This window comes from Adiantum capillus-veneris, chromosome 14, assembly GCF_014529385.1.
Source record: "Adiantum capillus-veneris isolate H3 chromosome 14, ASM1452938v2, whole genome shotgun sequence".
NCBI lineage: Eukaryota > Viridiplantae > Streptophyta > Polypodiopsida > Polypodiales > Pteridaceae > Adiantum > Adiantum capillus-veneris.
The window spans coordinates 147,813,146-147,830,523 of record NC_140944.1 but is presented as its reverse complement, the minus strand read 5'-3'; the positions used below and the strand labels follow the sequence as shown (position 1 = coordinate 147,830,523).

At 45.8% G+C, this 17,378-nt stretch overlaps 1 protein-coding gene across 4 annotated transcripts in view; it reads left to right on the top strand.

Moving 5' to 3' along the window:
• The window catches only part of LOC147443326 (uncharacterized), a 102,474-nt gene that overhangs the window by 80,429 nt on the left and 4,667 nt on the right, over positions 1-17,378 (top strand). The window lies entirely within an intron of this gene.

Genomic DNA, 17,378 nt, shown 5'->3' with positions numbered 1-17,378 from the left:
TGTCGATCCCTAATCGTGTTTTGAAGAGTGACAGGAAACCCAAGAAAGAAGGGCTTGTCTAGCCTCCCCTTGTTCCTCTTTTCACTCATTGAGAGCAGACTGTGCGCTTAGCGGCCGGCCAATGGACGTGAGGTGGGAAAAAGCAAGCTTGGTGTGAGTGCAAGGCCGCCAAGGGGTGCGCCCGCAAGGAAGAGTAGAGCTAGGGTAAGAGAAGATCCTTCTCTAACACAGATTGCAAGCTAAAGAAAGACTTCAAGAACCTCAAGAACGCAAGGACCCAAGAACCCAAGAACCTTAAGACCCCAAGTTCCTCGTGAACTTAAGAACCCAAGATCTCAGTGCATAATCATCACCCAAAGCGGAATGGATACTTCGCATGGAGGTGATGAGCATGGAAGTGGCGAAGAAGAATTTTCCCCACTAGGAGGTTTTTCCGACCCTCCCCCTTCCCCATCTACGCCAAGTGTTGCACCAAATCCTATGGAGGCTTTGGTCAAGACGATGATGGACATGATGTTACAACAAGAAGCGCAACGTGCCACCTTGGAGCGTGAGCATGAAGAAAGAGAGGCAGAATTGGATCGCGAGTGCAAAGAAAGAAAGGCAGAATTGGAACGTGAGTGCGAAGAAAGACGGTTAGCCTTGGAGCGTGAGCGTAAGCAAGCGCGCTTGGCGGCCGAAAACAGAAGGGTAGCCTTGGAGCGTGAGCCTGAGCAAGCGTGCTTGGCGGCCGAAGATAGACGAGCGGCCTTGGAGTTAGTGCGTGAGGCTCAAAGAGACCAACGCATGCAAGAGCTGGTCCTACAGGTACTCACCTCGAAACCCGAGCCGGTCAAAGAGATTGGTGGTTCATCAAGTGGCGCAAGCTGAGATTCGGACTCCAACAACCCCATCACAGAGAAGTTGACATTCAGTAAGTATGACGGTAAGATGGATGCTAATGCTATTCATTCTTGGTTGCATCAATTTAATGTGTATTTTGCAACAACTAAGAAGACATGGAATAGCAAAATTTTGACGGCAGCCATGTATCTTGCCGGTGATGCCATTAACTGGTATCAAGCGTAGCAAGAGGAGCAATTGGCCATGCACCTAGAGGAGCTCTAACTGGTTCCCAAGTAGCAAACCTTTCAGATGGACCCTTCCATTTAATTAAGTACTCGTCATAAGCCTTTTGGCACGAATGACGAGTACGATGATCTAAAACTGCCTCTGGTTCTCGAGGAATATACTCAATTTGCATATCTTGCCATACATTTTCCTCAATAGGCACAACAACGTCGGCTTCGCCCAATTTTACTTTAAGGCGGCTGATATGAAACACTGGATGTACACTAACATCCGAAGGAAGAGCCAGTTTGTAGCAACTTGGCCAATTTTCTTTGTGATCAAGAACGGACCACAATATCTAGCTGAAAGCTTATAATGCTTTCCTGTTCGCATAGTCTTGGAATCCTTGGGTATCTTCAGATAGACCCATTGTCCCACATCTAGAGTCCTTGGAGTTCTCTTTTGATTAGCATAGTAGTGACCCGGTCACGAGCCCTTCTTATACTATCCTTAGCCAATTCGAGCATTTCTTGCATGTCATACAGGAAATCACGAACTTGGCGTTCCTTGAATTTCTCTAAGCCAATAGCAATTGGGGATTTAGGCTCAAATCCATACATCAGCATGAACGAGCTAAATCCAGTAGCAGAATGCTTGCTACTATTGTAGGCAAACTCTACTGTGGAAGATATCTTTCCCAATCAGACTGCGTGTGTGAGACATAGGCTCTTAACATGTCCTCTAATGTCTGATTCATCCTCTCAGTTTGTCCATCGGACTCGGGATAGTCAGAAGACGACATACTCAACTTCATCTGAAGGTGAGCAAACACATCTCGCCAAAATCAGCCAGTGAACTTAGTATCTCGATCATTCACGATATCGTCTGGCAAACCATACAGCTTATAAAGCTGATCGACAAATAAAACCGCCAACTCATGGCTTTTTACTGTCGACTTCGTTGGTATAAACTTCGCCATTTTTGTGAGTCTATCGACCACAACCCAAATAGCGTCATTGCCCCGACTAGTATTTGGCAAACCGACGATAAAGTCCATGGAAATACTCTACCACTTGGCATCTGGGATTTCCAATGGATGTAGCAGGCCAGCTTTCCTAAGGCGCTTTGCCTTATTGACCTGACACTGAGCGCATCTCTTCACATAGCTCTCTATGTAAGAGCGCATTCTTGGCCAATAGAAATATCGCTTGACCAAAGCCAAAGTTCTTTGGATGTGTGGGTGCCCAGCGCTAGGAACATCGTGGCATTCGCACAAAATCCTTTGTTGAACCTCATCGGTTTCCGGCACGCTGACTTTTCCATTTCTAAACAATAGTCCACCTTTAATGGAATATTATCGTTGTCTCGTCTCTCTGGCACAACTCACTTGGGTCTCCGGATCACCCAAGCGTGTACGCGAATCATGCCCCGCTTCGACCTCGTTCCATATCTTGCCAAAATGGCCATCAGAACGACATAGCCCTCGGAGAGAGATAGAAATCCGTTGAGATTTCAGCCATAGACAAGGCATTGACCTCAGGAATCCTGCTGAGCGCATCGGCAACTCGATTGCTGGATCCTTTTCTATAACGGATCTCAAAGTCAAACTCTTGCATAAGCTCAACCCATTTAGCCTTTCGGCCTCTGAGATCACCCTGATCACATATATAGCAGAACTGATGATCTGTCCATGCAACAAACGTAGAGCCATACAAGTAGTGCCGCCATTTCCTCAGGGCGTGGACTACGGCGTTAAAGCTCCTTCTCATACGTTGGATAACGCATGTCAGCGTCAGAAAGTTTCTTACTTTCGAACGCAACAGGATGTCCATCATGGTATAATGCCGCACCAATAGCATAATCACTAGCATCCGTTTCAACCACAAACGGTTTTCTAGGGTCCACAATGTGCAATATTGACGCAATAGTCACCAAGCTTTAGTGTCCGAAAGCTCTCGTCGAGACGCTCATTCCAGACAACAGGGGGATCACCTTTACGATGAGGACCCGAAGTCTTTGGCCCTTTCACCCCTCCTTTTAAAAGTTGCGTAAGCGGAGTAGCAACTTTAGAGTAATCTTTGATGAACTTGCGAAAGAATCCAGTAAAGCCTAAAAAGGACTTTACTTGGCGTACATTCTTCAGAATGGGCCAATTTCGCACTTTATCCAACTCTTCAAGGTCAACGCGAATCATAGTTACCCGGAATTGGAACGGGAAACGGGAACGGGAGGGTCCGGAACGGGACAAGAACGGGGAGGAGGAGGGGGGGACGGAACGGAAACGGGGCCGGAACGGTCCACCTAAAGTAAGACTTGAATTACCTCCATTCAGCTCAGTCCCAAATAAACTCCTAAACAACCCCAAAACTGCTCCCTACTCTGCCCTCAAAGTGCACCAAATATGTTCCCCGAACAGCCCCAAATCTGTCCCCAAAAGCCCACTTTTTTTCCCCCAAATGCTTGCTTTTGCCCGTTCTGTCCCACGTTTCGTCGTTCCGCCCCATGTTTCGTCGTTCCGCCTCATGTTCCACCTCGTTCCGGAACAGCGTTCCATTCCCATCTCCGTTTCGAGAACGGGACTCGTCCGGAACGCCGTTTCGGAACGTTTGGGCTGTGTTTCCCCCGTTCCTTGTTACACTGACGCAAATTCCATCGCGAGTAATGATGTGACCCAAGTACAGAAGCTCTTTCCTAAAGAATTTACACTTAGAAGCCTTAGCGTAAAGCTTCTCAGTTCTCAGTACTTCGAGAACAATGCGTATATGTGCTAGGTGCTCAGACAAACTTCGGCTGTAGATCAAGATATCATCAAGAAATACAACAACGAAGTTGCCTAAAAATGGTCTCAGCAGATCATTCATCATCTGCTGAAGCGTAGCTGGAGCATTGGTCAAACCAAAAGGCAAGACCAAAAATCGTAGTGACCATAACGCGTATGGAAGCTTGTCTTAGGAATATCTTCCAGTTTGATCCGTATCTGGTGATAGCCTGATCGCAGGTCTATCTTTGTAAAATACAATGTGCCATGGAGCCGATCTATCAGATCGTCCATGCGCGGGAGCGGATACTTGTTCTTGACAGTGAGCTTGTTCAACCCCTTATAATCCACGCAGAAGCGCATAGTGTTATCCTTCTTTCGAGAAAGTAACACTGGCGCTCCCCACGTGGATTTACTTGGCCGAACAAAACCCTTGTCGAGATAATCTTTCAGTTGTCGCTGAATCTCGTCCTCCTCGGTTTTACTAAACCGATAGGGTTGCTTTGAGAAGGGCGGACTACCAGCCACCAACTCAATGCCATGATCAACCCCTCTTGAAGGCAGCAAGCCTGGAGGTAGATCATTAGGAAAAACATCCTCGAAATCAGTCATGATTTCTCAGAATCCCCAAGTTCGACAGAAGAACATGAAACGTTTTTACGAAATTCAGTGACAGAAGTACCAAGCACTAATGAATCAACCCAAGCAGATGGTACACTTTGATAAAAATCAACATCAAAAGACTTTGTATCTTTATACATTTCCAAAGCAGTAACGACTGGTATTGCAAAACCATTATTTACAGACTTCTGATTACAAAGCGACACAGATACATGAGGCATGTCCTGCCTAAAATAACATCTGCTCTGTCTAGGCGCATGATGTGGAAATCCAGGTTCTCTTTGTAATTAGCTAGCTCGAGCGACAAGTCTGGAACCATCCGATTCCATTCATCCGTATCCTCGCCACGAGTCATCTTCACGCGATACTCATGGTCACTTTCCCGCGTCCGCAGGCTCAGTTTCTACACCAATTTTGCATCCACAAAATTGTGTGAGCTTCCATTATCAGGAGTACGGTCACGTTGTGACCATTAATCTTCCCGGGGAAACGGAGAAGATCGTGCTTATCAAACACTTTGGTGCTAAAAGTACAGTTAGTGCATAAATTGTGCGCTAAATGATGGATTTCAACTTGAACAATATCAGAGTTACCTGAGATCTCGTGAATCTAAACCGAAGGACGGCCTTGCGGTTTCTTTGTCTTCTTCTTGGGGCAATCCTTGATTTGGTGACCCGTCTGGACACATCCGAAGCAAGCCCCCTTCTTCATTGCATCAGCAACTGAAGCATTTTCTGGCTTTCTTCTTCTCCTGAGAAGATCTCGGCGGTGATTTGGACTTATGCTGGAATCGTGGTCGCTTCCTCGAAGTACCCTCACCGGATTGATGGTCTGAAGTTCTTTTCTTCTTATAATTCGCTCCATTTATCAAATGGCACGTCCTGGCCTTTGCCACTGCATCTTCGACATCAGTCGGGGCTTTGTCCTTGATTAAGGCCCAACGGTAATCCTCATGCAATCCCAGCAGGTACATGTGCACAGCATGCGTAGAATCCACATTGCAGAAGGTGAGCGCCTCTTTGAAAGCTGTCATATACTTATCAAAAGACTGAGTTTTCATCGAAAGACTCTGCAGTTTGGCATAGGCTTTCAAAGAATCCATTCTGGCGAAATCCCTCTTGAATTTCACACAAAAATCAGCCCACGTCGTAGGCTTCTCTATCATGTCCTGCCACTAGGTAAGCGCCTTACTTACTAGGTAATGGAGAGGAATTGTCTGAATCCTTCGTTCATCATGCTCCCCGTGGAGATCAAGATACGTGGTGCACTGGTGCAGCCAGTTATTTACCACCAATTTCGTACACTCCTTCTCTTCTCCTGAGAAATTTGTAGTTTTGTACGGAATCGTGGCAGTCGGACCACCCTGTGAACGCCCAAAAGCAGCAATCTGCATCCGCAATTGCTGGAGATGGGTTTCGTCCTCGAAAATTCGTGCAGTCGTCAATTGAGCCGTATTTTCTAGAGCAGTAAGCCTGGAACTAAGTCCTTGCACGACCCCTTCGAGAGAGGCTAAGCGAATGTTCATCTGAAAGTTCGCGTTTTCCAAAGCTGTAACACGCTAGTCGAAGCTCTGGAATGTACTTGTAATCCATGTGTAGAGAGCATGTGTGATGGAATTTGAACATTACCTAGAGCGTTGTCACGTTGCACATCCGAGCTGAAGGAATCTATGGCGACGTGCGTGAAAAACTGAAGGTTTCACGCGAAACTGGGACCTTTTTTGCACTTTTCAATCGCGAAAAGTTGTACTATGAGTAGCTGTACGTGTAGGCGTGAGCGTCTGAAGGCGAGCAGGTGATGGCGGGAGCGTGGGAGTGCGAGTTGACGGAGAGAGGAAGCTCGAGTGAGAGGCAGGAGACTTGAGAAATAAGCTCTCTGTAGATTTTGAAGTCTCTGTAAGTGATATTTTAATAACTTACAGGTTTCAAACTTTGGCCTTTAAAAAAATGGTCCTGGCCACATTAGAAACATTTAAAGAGAAGCTTTTCACAAAAAAATCAACGCAAGGAAAGAAGGCAACGTAAAGGAAACTTCCAGGAGCCGTATGACGCGTGGAGGGAGATACGGCAGCCGAGGCGTGTGCTGCTAGTTCGTGCCGTGCACACGATTGGCTTCCACACTGGAGGCTTCTGCTTTCCACGCCATGGTGTTCTCTCTCTAGCGCTAAAGTTCCTTCCCTCTTTCCATGCGCCCTGACCAGCCTTGAGAGAGGTACCTCTCTCTCTCTCTCTCTCTCTCTCTCTCTCTCTCTCTCTGCGCTTCACACAGAGGAAGAGTATAGAGAAAGATTAGAGAAAATACGTACTGCATGCTGACATTTCCTGCAAATTAGCCTAATTCTCCGATTTTCGTCGAAAATCAGCAAACTAGTGAAAAAAAACCTCTGATTTTGTCAAAAAACAGAAAAATTCAGCAGTCATACCTATTAAATCTCTGAATTTTATCAAGAATCAGCAAAAACAACATCAATTTTTCGCTTGTATACATGCGTGTGAGAAGAAAAAGAAATTAATCACTGAAAATTACACGAAATTGAGGTTTTCCAACCTGAACCAATCCGTAGGTGTGCACACTGGCCTTCGTGCAGCCAAGTCGGCTCTGATACCATGAAACGAAACGAGGGGAGTGGATCTCTCGGCTACACGGACCGCCTACAGACACACGTCGGACAAACCAACTGACCATAGCCACCATCCGGCAGCTCCCCGTGCTGGGCGGTCAAGGACGTAGGCGTGCACCTATAAGACCAAGCGTCCCATACCACTCGGCCTCACCTCCTCAAGGTGACCTCGCGCACTCCTAGCCTCGCGGGCTAACCACCGGCACTCTGCCAGTGGGGGATCTATAACTGCAAATGAGGCCTTGGCCTCCCTTTTATAACAATGGCCGGCCACATTGGCCGTGTTCACACTACGTCCGCCCGGACATTGGACGCCCATCCCGACGGCGTCCGGGCTAGATCCCCTCTCCTATGAGCAGAACATAACAGATATGCTTTTAGGCATTCGATGGTTTCATGAGCAGAAACCCTCTCGTTGATTGGGCAGCCAATACTTTCACTTTCAATGCCATTGTCATTCGTGGGGAGGAAGTTGTTCATTCTTCATCTCTCATTTTTAATGGGCAGGTGAAAATTGAAACGAATCAAGAGAAGGAGACTCTCAGTCTTGTCTTCTCCAACGCACGACACATATGTTTTGCATGATAAAGATGTGATTATTCACAATGATGATGATTTGCAGGATAAAGATGTGATTGTTCACAAGGATGATGGTTTTGTCACGTGACACATCCCAACCCTATGTGTCCGTGGACAAGCTACACCACAGCAGGGTTCAGTCAGTCCAGTCAGTCTAGATTTAGCAGTGATGTGGAACTTTTGTGAGTCTATTCCTAGACTGTGCATGCCCAGTCACTTAGCATAGATGCATATCCTCCGGTTGCACACAGCATGATCATCGGAATTCCCATCAGAATCCATTAGCATCAGTTAGGGAAATTTTCCAATGCATTTAGCCTATATTTCCTATTTTTTGGTATTTTCACTTATTATTTTTAAGTGAATTTCCAACAAAAGTAGGTAGGGCAATTTTGCTAAGTTAATATATAAGCAAACCCAAGCTAGCAGTAATTGGCAGAAGAGGCTGCATGAGCTTCCCACTCAACAGGCAACTTCTCAGCAATCTTTTTTTTTTTTTTAAGAGACGAATCACGTCCGTGTATCAGTCTAAGCCGCCACTTCCTACCCCTCCTTCTTCTCTATCCCGTAAGACTATTCTTTGAGTACCGCATTGGGGCGAGACCCAATATCTTCTTTGCCGCCCCACCCTTGGTTTGGAGAGATCCCCCGTTCGTCCATCGATCAATCGACTCTTTCCAGGGTGGCTGGGTTCGAATAGCCACGGATTATTGGTCCGCGCACCCGCTTCGTGAGGTTCGGCAAATACTAGTTTTCTGGAAGCTTCCCGTTCATATCTTTCATCAAAGGGTACTACACGGTAATGAGTTTCTGAAAACTCCCCGGCTAACCCAAGCAAGCATCGGATCTGTGTTTTGAATACACGCGCTTACCCTTATTTAGCCACCAACCTAACTTGGAAGTACCAGGAATATCAGTAAGAAAATTTATTTCCTGATACTCCTAGTATGTCTCATAATCATTTCTCTTTCCGGACAGGTGCTAGCAGTACCCCTCAGCAGTAGACCCTCGCCATCCACTCCTTCCCTTTGGCGTTTCCTCCCAGCAAGCCATTGCCTACAAGTCCTCTTGCCTGGCGTTTTCCAACCTCAGCAGATACATCCCAGCCAGTGTTTTTCAGCCTTCACAAAAACTCAAGCATCACTTGCAGATTCAGCATTTTTTCAGCCTTGTTAAAAATGCTAGCTCAGCAGTAGCAAAAACGCAGAATTCAGCAATTGGATTCTCACAGTTTTCAGCCTAGACACAGAAGCACATCACCCCCCAAGATGGTTGCAGATGTTCCCCCATTTTCAGCCATAAAAACGCAGCCAAAACAGTCATTTTCAGCCACCGAAACAGTCCCGAAATTCAGCGATTAGAAGATCTTAGATTTCAGCCATCAAGTCGTCGTCGTCACCACCGTTGTCGTCATTAGCATAGTCCCATTGCATCACTTTGTTCGTGACCACAGCACTCTACAAGACGGAAAGCTCTCTCTTTCCCTAAAGAACTAAAAGGAACCTTGAGCAATAAAGATCACTAATCTTTAGAAAATACAACATTCATTCCGCTGCACCTAACATTGGTATCAAAGCTTTGGAAGTGTTCTGCATTACTCAAGGAAAGAACCACAAGAACCACAATAATTTTTTTGCTTGTTGCGATCGCACGAACCCAAGTTTACTTGGGCGTGGCGATTCCTAATCGTGTTTTGTTGAAGAGTGACAGGAATTCCAAGAAAGAAGGGCTTGTCCAGCCTCCCCTTGTGTCTCTTTTCACTCATTGAGAGCGGACGGTGCACTTAGCGGCCGGCCAATCGAGGTGAGGTGGGAAAAAGCAACCTTGGTGTGAGCGCAAGGCCGCCAAGGGGTGCGCCCGCAGAAAGGAGTAGAACTCAGATGAAGAGAAGATCCTTCTCCAACGCAATTTGCAAGCGAAAGAACACCTCAAGAACCTCAAGACCCCCAAGAACCCAAGTTCCTCGTGAACTTAAGAACCCACGATTGCAGAATGGTCATCACTCGAAGCGGAATGGATACTTCGCTTGGAGGTGATGAGCATGAGAGAGGCGAAGAAGAATTTTCCCCACCAGGAGGTTTTTCCGACCCTTCCCCATCTACGACAAAGATTGCACTAACTCCTATGGAGGAGTTGGACCAAGAAAGAGAAGCAGAAAGAAAAGCCTACGAAGAAGATATGGCAACCATCGAGGGTAAGTACCAAGACAGAATGGCCGCCATAGCGCATGAGAGCAAAGAACTACAAGAACAGAGCGACCGACAAAACAAAGAGTTCTTGCGACTTTTTTCTCAAGTACAGGTGTACTTTGCACAGAATCACGGAAAGGAGATTGTCTCAGTCTCTTCTTCTCCAAAGCATGATACACAGGATTTGCATGATTGTGTGAAGCACGATGATGATTTGATTGACAATGACTTGCATGATGATTTGAAGGACAATGATAACCATGATGATTTGGATGCCAATGATTTGCATAATGATTTGGATGACAAAGACAAGCATGATGAATTGCATGAAGATGATGTGACTGTTCACAAGGATGATGTGTTAGTTGATGCTTTTTCTAGCGAAGCTAACCTCGTTGTAGATTCGATCAATCACGAAGATCCGATCTTGGCTTTCGAGTCGAAGTCCAAAGAACCCCCACAGGACGATTCGATCATTCACGACGAACCAATCTTGGCTCTCAAGCCTTGGTCCAAAGAGCCATCACAGGAAGTATTATGTGTTCGTATGATTGATACACACGCATTGTTTGAGTGTTTCATTCGTGACGGTTTCCTGTATTTTAGTCAGCATCGTTATGTGATCCCTTTTCCTAGGCATGACATATTGTATGTTAAGCACGTTTCTCTCATAGATGAGCACGAATGTATGCGGATTGTTCATGAAAAGCTGAAAAGTTTGTATGTAAGGAAGTCGCATTCCATGTCTCTTCCTTGGCATGACACAGTTTCCGAAAGAGCACATGAAGCATGGGCATTTCCATTGTGATTTTCCACAGTTGATTGATTTCGATCAAACAGAAAAGATTCGACCTCATTGTTTGCATGTGTTTGATGAACGGGTTGTCACTCCGTCTATTTGTTCATCTACATTGCATGCACAGTCTTTAGAGAAGACAAGATTTTTTTCCTTCACTTTACATGGAATGGGTATGTTCATGGTTTTGTGTTGGAGATGGTTTCAGGAATTTTCAGCCATGGAGATTCTTGAAGACGAAAGAAGCAGATCTCTAGACGAAGTTGACGCAAGAAAGGAGATTCAAACGACTTTGTGTCGCTTTCGGCGCGGCCCAAAGAAGCAAGCGCTGCAGATCTTTATGAAGTTCAAGTATCGCTCGACCCACACAGCAGAGTGGGCCGGCGAAGAGTCCCTTCCAGGATTCCGGATGCTGTTGGCGATCTCCCTCCACGCCATACAGTTCGGTACCAGTACCTCACTTTGAAAAGGAGGGGATGTCACGTGACACATCCCAACCCTATGTGTCCGTGGACAAGCTACACCACAACAGGGTTCAGTCAGTCCAGTCAGTCTAGATTTAGCAGTGATCTGGTACTTTTGTGAGTCTATTCGTAGACCGTGCATGCCCAGTCACTTAGCATAGATGCATATCCTCCGGTTGCACACAGCATGATCATCGGAATTTCCATCAGAATCCATTAGCATCAGTTAGGGGAATTTTCCAATGCATTTAGCCTATATTTTCTATTTATTGGTATTTTCACTTATTATTTTTAAGTGACTTTCCAACAAAAGTAGGCAGGGCAATTTTGCTAAGTTAATATATAAGCAAACCCAAGTTAGCAGTAATTGGCAGAAGAGGCAGCAGGAGCTTTCCGCTCAACAGGCAACTTCTCAGCAGTACCCCCCCTCAGCAGTAGACCCTCGCCATCCACTCCTTCCCTTTGGCGTTTCCTCCCAGCAAGCCATCGCCTACAAGTCCTCTTGCCTGGCGTTTTCCAACCTCAGCAGATACATCCCAGCCAGCGTTTTTCAGCCTTGACAAAAACTCAAGCATCACTTGCAGATTCAGCGTTTTTTCAGCCTTGTCAAAAACGCCAGCTCAGCAGTAGCAAAAACGCAGAATTCAGCGGTTGGATTCTCACAGTTTTCAGCCTCGACATAGAAGCAGATCACCCCCCAAGATGGTTGCAGATGTTCCCCCATTTTCAGCCATAAAAACGCAGCCAAAACAGTCATTTTCAGCCACCGAAACAGTCCCGAAATTCAGCGATTAGAAGATCTTAGATTTCAGCCATCAAGTCGTCGTCGTCACCACCCTCGTTGTCATCGGCATAGTCCCATTGCATACGCATTGTACACCTTTGTGCAATCAAAGTAGACCATTCTCGCCGACGAGAGTGGGGCCTTCGGGGGAGGGTTCTACAACCTCTCGGTGTCGTATCTCTTCTCTCTCCTTCTCTCAGTCTCATTCACTTGCACGCACAAGATCCACTCACTTTGTTCGTGACCACAGCACTCTACAAGACGGAAAGCTCTCTCTTTCCCTAAAGAACTAAAAGGAACCTTGAGCAATAAAGATCACTAATCTTGAGAAAATACAACATTCATTCCGCTGCACCTAACAGGTTTAGTTGATGCTTTTTCTAGTGAAGCTAACCTCATTGCAGATTCAATTAAATCATGAAGAACCGATCTTGGCTTTGAAGTCAAGATCTAAGGAACCTCCACAGGAAGTATTGTGTATACGCATGATTAGTCAGCATGCATTGTTCGAGTGTTTCATTCGTGACGGTTTCTTATATTTTCGTCACCGTTCCCTTTTCACAGGCACGCCGTATTGTACGATGCACATGATTCACTCATGAATGAGCACGGATGTATGCGGATTACTCATGAAAAGATGAAATGTTTGCATTCAAGGAATTCACATTCCATGTCTCTTCCTTGGTATGACACAGTATCCGAAAGAGCACAAGAAGGATTGAGCATCAAGCATTGTCATTTCCATTGTGATTTGCCACAGTTGATAGATTTATATCAGAAAGACAAGTTTCGATTCCAATTTTTGCGTGTGTTTGATGAACGGTTTGGTACTCCATCTCTTTGTTCATCTACATTGCATGCACGGTCTTTAATGAAGACTAGAATTTTTCGAGTCACTTTACATGGAATGGATATGTTCATGTTTTTGTGTTGAAAGTGGTTTCAAAAATTTTCCTCCTCGGAGATTCTTGAAGAAGGTAGATCCACGACTATAGCCGAAGTTGGAGCTTTGACGCAGCCACAGATGACTTTGTGTCGCTTTCGGCGCAGCCCAAAGAAGGAAGCGTTGCAGACCTTGAAGTTCAAGTATCGCACGACCCACACATCAGAGTGGGTCGGCGAAGAGTCTTTCCCAGGATTCATCCAGATGCTGTTGGTGATCTTCCTCGACGCCATACAGTTCGGTACCAGTACCTCACTTTAACAAGGAGGGGATGTCACGTGCACATCTAACTCTATGTGCATGTGGACAATCTACTTCATGACAAGGGTTCAGTTAGCTTAGGAAGTGTTCTGGCACCTTTGTGAATCTGTTTGCAGACCATGCATGTCCAGACACTTGAGTAGTTGCATATCCTCTGGTTGCACACAGCATGATCATCAGCATTACAGTCAGTGGCCATCATGAGCATTTTACAAGGCACAGAACCCATTTTCTCTATTTTAGCCATTTTTCACTTATTATTAATAAGTGACTTTGTTGGGAAACTGGGTAGGGCAATTTGGCTAAGGAAATATATAAGAAAGCTAGCGCTAGCTTGCACAGGATGCAGCAGAGACCCAGTGTCTGACAGTGCACCTTCTCAGCAAGAACCGACAGGAACTCCTAGCGTTTTTCAGCCATCAAAACAGCCTAGCGCTTTCAGCAACTGCAGATCAGCCCCAGCGTTTTGCAAACTGTAGGACAACCTGGCACTAGCAGATTCACAGCAGCAAGCTAGCGTTTTTGGAGCAGAGCACAGGACAACCTTGTGTTTTTTGCGATTGCAGACCAACCTCAGCGTTTTGCCAATTCTCGGCGACAGAACCCTCATTTGCATCAGCGTTTTCAGTTTTCAGCACTTAGACTCCGAACTGCAGCCCCCAACCTCGCTCTCACCTTCCCGCAGCAGATCCTCGCCGCACGGTCAGATCAGCCAGTGTTTGCAGTTTCAGCCTGCTATTCGCAAATTTCAGCATATGCGTTTTCAGTGCATCGTCATCGCGTCGCCGTCATCGCCGACATAGAGTCAGAATTCAGCAGATAGAAGATTTGCAGATTTCAGCTCCTAGCGTTTTCAGATTTCAGCCCTTCTAGTCGCGGTCCTCATCGTTGTCGACATCGTCGGCAAGTCCATTGCATTTAGACCATTGTACGAGATTTGTGCAATCAATAGCATAGACCTCTCTCGCCATAGAGAGTGGGGCCCTTGGAGGAGGGTTTGACAACATTATGGTGTCGTATTCTTCTCTCTCTATCTCTCAGTCTCAGCACCTTCATTCACAGTGTTTTTCCACTTTGTTTGTGATCATTTGCACTCTCTCACTAAAGGAACGGAAGGCTCTCCCTTTCATAAGTAAAAGGAACCCTTGAGCACAGTTCGGAGCACTCATCTTGAGCAAAGTAACATTCAATTCCGTTGCACCTTACAGTTTCCTGCCAAGTTGTGTTAGAAATAGGGCTGCAGGGAAACGCACACAGCTTGGAGAAGACGAAGGAAGCTCAAGGCACACAACAAAGAGTGTATTACTTAGTGTGCAATGGAAAGATAAGTTAGCCCTAGAGCGATGGGCATATATACAATGCGCGGGAGAAAAAACATCCTAGTGAGGAAAAAATGCCACGGCGGTCCTAAGTGTGTTCACACACATCAGTACCACATGTATATGGCAACAAATCCCCCCTAGGAGTGATGCGGTGAACGAGTGTCACGTGACACATTCAACCCTATGTGTCCGTGGACAAGCTACACCATAACAAGGTTCTCGTCAGTCCAGTCAGTTTAGATTAGAAGTGATCTGGCGCTTTTGTGAGTCTATTCGTAGACCGTGCATGCCCAGTCACTCAGTAGATGCATATCCTCTGGTTGCACACCGCATAAGCAGAAGCATTTCCATCAGATTCCATCAGAGTCAGTTTGGGGATTTTTCAAGTTACTTTATCCTATTTTTCCCTATTTTTAACATTTTTCACTTATTTTTGTTGGGAACTAAGTAGGGCAAATTGGGTAAATTAATATATAAGCAAACCCAAGTTAACACAATTGGGCAGATGAGCAAGGAGCACAGCAGGCTTTTCCAAGCAACAAGTACTCCCTCCCTCTCTCAATAAGACCTCCCCAAGCCATCCCTTGGTGAGCCATCCCCATCCAAGCATAGCACCATACCTCTTCCCCCCTTGGCGTTTCCACAAGCAGCCATCGCCATCAAGCTTTGCTCCTTGGCGTTTTTCCCCGCGACCAACAGCCACAACACCTTGCGTTTTTGGATCGCCAGCCCAACTGCAAATCTTCAGCGTTTTATGTTAGCGTTTTCAGCATTGGAACGCAGCCATGACAGCGTTTTGCAGCAGGTACAGTAGCAGGTAACATCAGCGTTTGCAGCAAGTACAGTAGCAGGTAACATCAGCCATAAAAACGCAGTTAGATAGTGCAAGAACCTCAGCCAAAGTTGTCCAGATTCTTAGCCATTACCCCTTTTGTGGACAGCAGATAGAAGAGCATCGAATTCAGCCCTAAGGTCATCATCATCGTCATCGGCATAGTCCCCGTTTGCATCAGTCCATGCATCATCATTGTACACCTTTGTGCAATCAAAAGTAGACCACTCTTGCCGACGAGAGTGGGGCCTTCGGAGGAGGGTTTTACAACCTCTCGGGTGTCGTATCTCTTTTCTCTCCTTCTCTCAGTCTCATACACTTGCACGCACAATATCCACTCACTTTGTTCGTGATCATAGCACTCTCCATAAAGACGAAAGGCTCTCTCCTTCCCTAAGAACTAAAAGGAACCTTGAGTAAATATAGATCACTAATCTTGAGAAAATACAACATTCATTCCGCTACACCTTACAATGAGAGCTGGCACATAGAGTATAGGGAAGTGCCATGCCCTGAGGACATGATAAGTCCACAAAGGGGAGTAAGCTCAAAGCTTTGCGGAAAGCTTCAAACTTCTCGCGAGACAATGCCTTTGTGAAAAGATCTGCAAGGTTGTCCTGTGTTGGCACATAAGCCAAGCTAATCTCTCTTGCTGAGAGCCTCTCCCTGACATAGTGGTAATGCATCTCAATGTGCTTTGTACGAGCATGAAAACCTGGGTTTCTCGCAACTGCCAATGCGCTCTGACTATCAGTGTAGATAGTGTTGGCAGTGTCCTGTCCAACACCCAAATCAGCCATAAGGCGATGATATGCATGAACTGCCGAGCATGAAACAAAAACCACTCGCGTGTCATAACAACCAGCCCAATCTGAGTCTGAAAAAGCATGTAAATTTGGCGGCAATGATCTCCCCTTGGGATAAAACAACCCAAGATGTAAAGTGCCACTCAAGTAGCGAAAGATCCGCTCAACAGCCTGCCAATGCTTAGACCCTAGGCTATGCATAAATCTGCTGACCTGTGAAACTGCAAACTAAATATCCGGCCTCGTGTTGCATACATAAATAAGGCATCAAACAGCAGTTTGGTAAAGAGTGACATCAGCAGAATCACCAGCATCATGAAGACTCAATTCCAAACCTGTTTCCATGGGAGTGGCAATAGGTTTGCAATCCTCAAGTCCAAACTTACATAGCAATGTCTCTATGTAACTTTTCTGACATAAGGCAATACCACCATCACACTTCTTAAACTGTATGCCCAAGTAATGATGCAACAATCCCAAATCTTTCATCTTGAAAGTAGCATTCAAATTAGCCTTAAATTTAGCAATATGTGCCTCATTCGGACCAATGATCAGCAAATCATCTACATATAGAACAACAATGAGAAGTACATCGCCCTCACACTTTACATACAATGTGCTTTCTGTTAAACTGTTACGAAAGCCTCGTTTAACAAAATGAGTGTCAGCTTTCTCACACCAAGCACGAGGAGATTGCTTCAACCCATACAAAGCTTTCTTACATTTGCACACTTTATATTCCTGCCCTTTAATGACAAAACCGCGAGGCTGCGTTACATGAACTTCCTCAAATATGTCACCATTCAAGAAAGCTGTAAGGAAGAGCCCAGCCCACGTGTTTAAAGGCCCTTGGCCTCTCTTAAAGAAGTACATGGAAAGCACCAACTCTAATAGCATGTGGCCTCCAAAAGCTAGCACAAACAGCAGCTGGCGCTTTTCACAGAATTCCATATTGCCACGTCATCATGCTATCAATGCAAATCACAGACTGTCGTACAGTGCCACGTGGCATGTCAACACAAAACTTGGAAGGTCCGTACAACTATTGCCACGTCATCAATTTGTTGTGTCATGATTTCTATGTGTGTGTGTGTCTGTGTGTGGGTCTTGCTTTATTTAAAAGTCTCTAGTCGCTTTGGACGGGGTCCCATAAGTTGGTAAAAACTCTCTCTTTAATAACTTGCCCCACTCAGCAAGGATCTGTAAGTTGGTGGGAACTTCGTCTTCTTTTGCTTCTTCTAGGGTTTAGGCCCCTCGGCCGAGATCTGTAGGTTGGCTCAGGTCTTCGGTGGCTTGACAAGTCGGCATTTTGTGACACCCAGATGGCATTGCCGCCCACCGATGTGGTTGTTT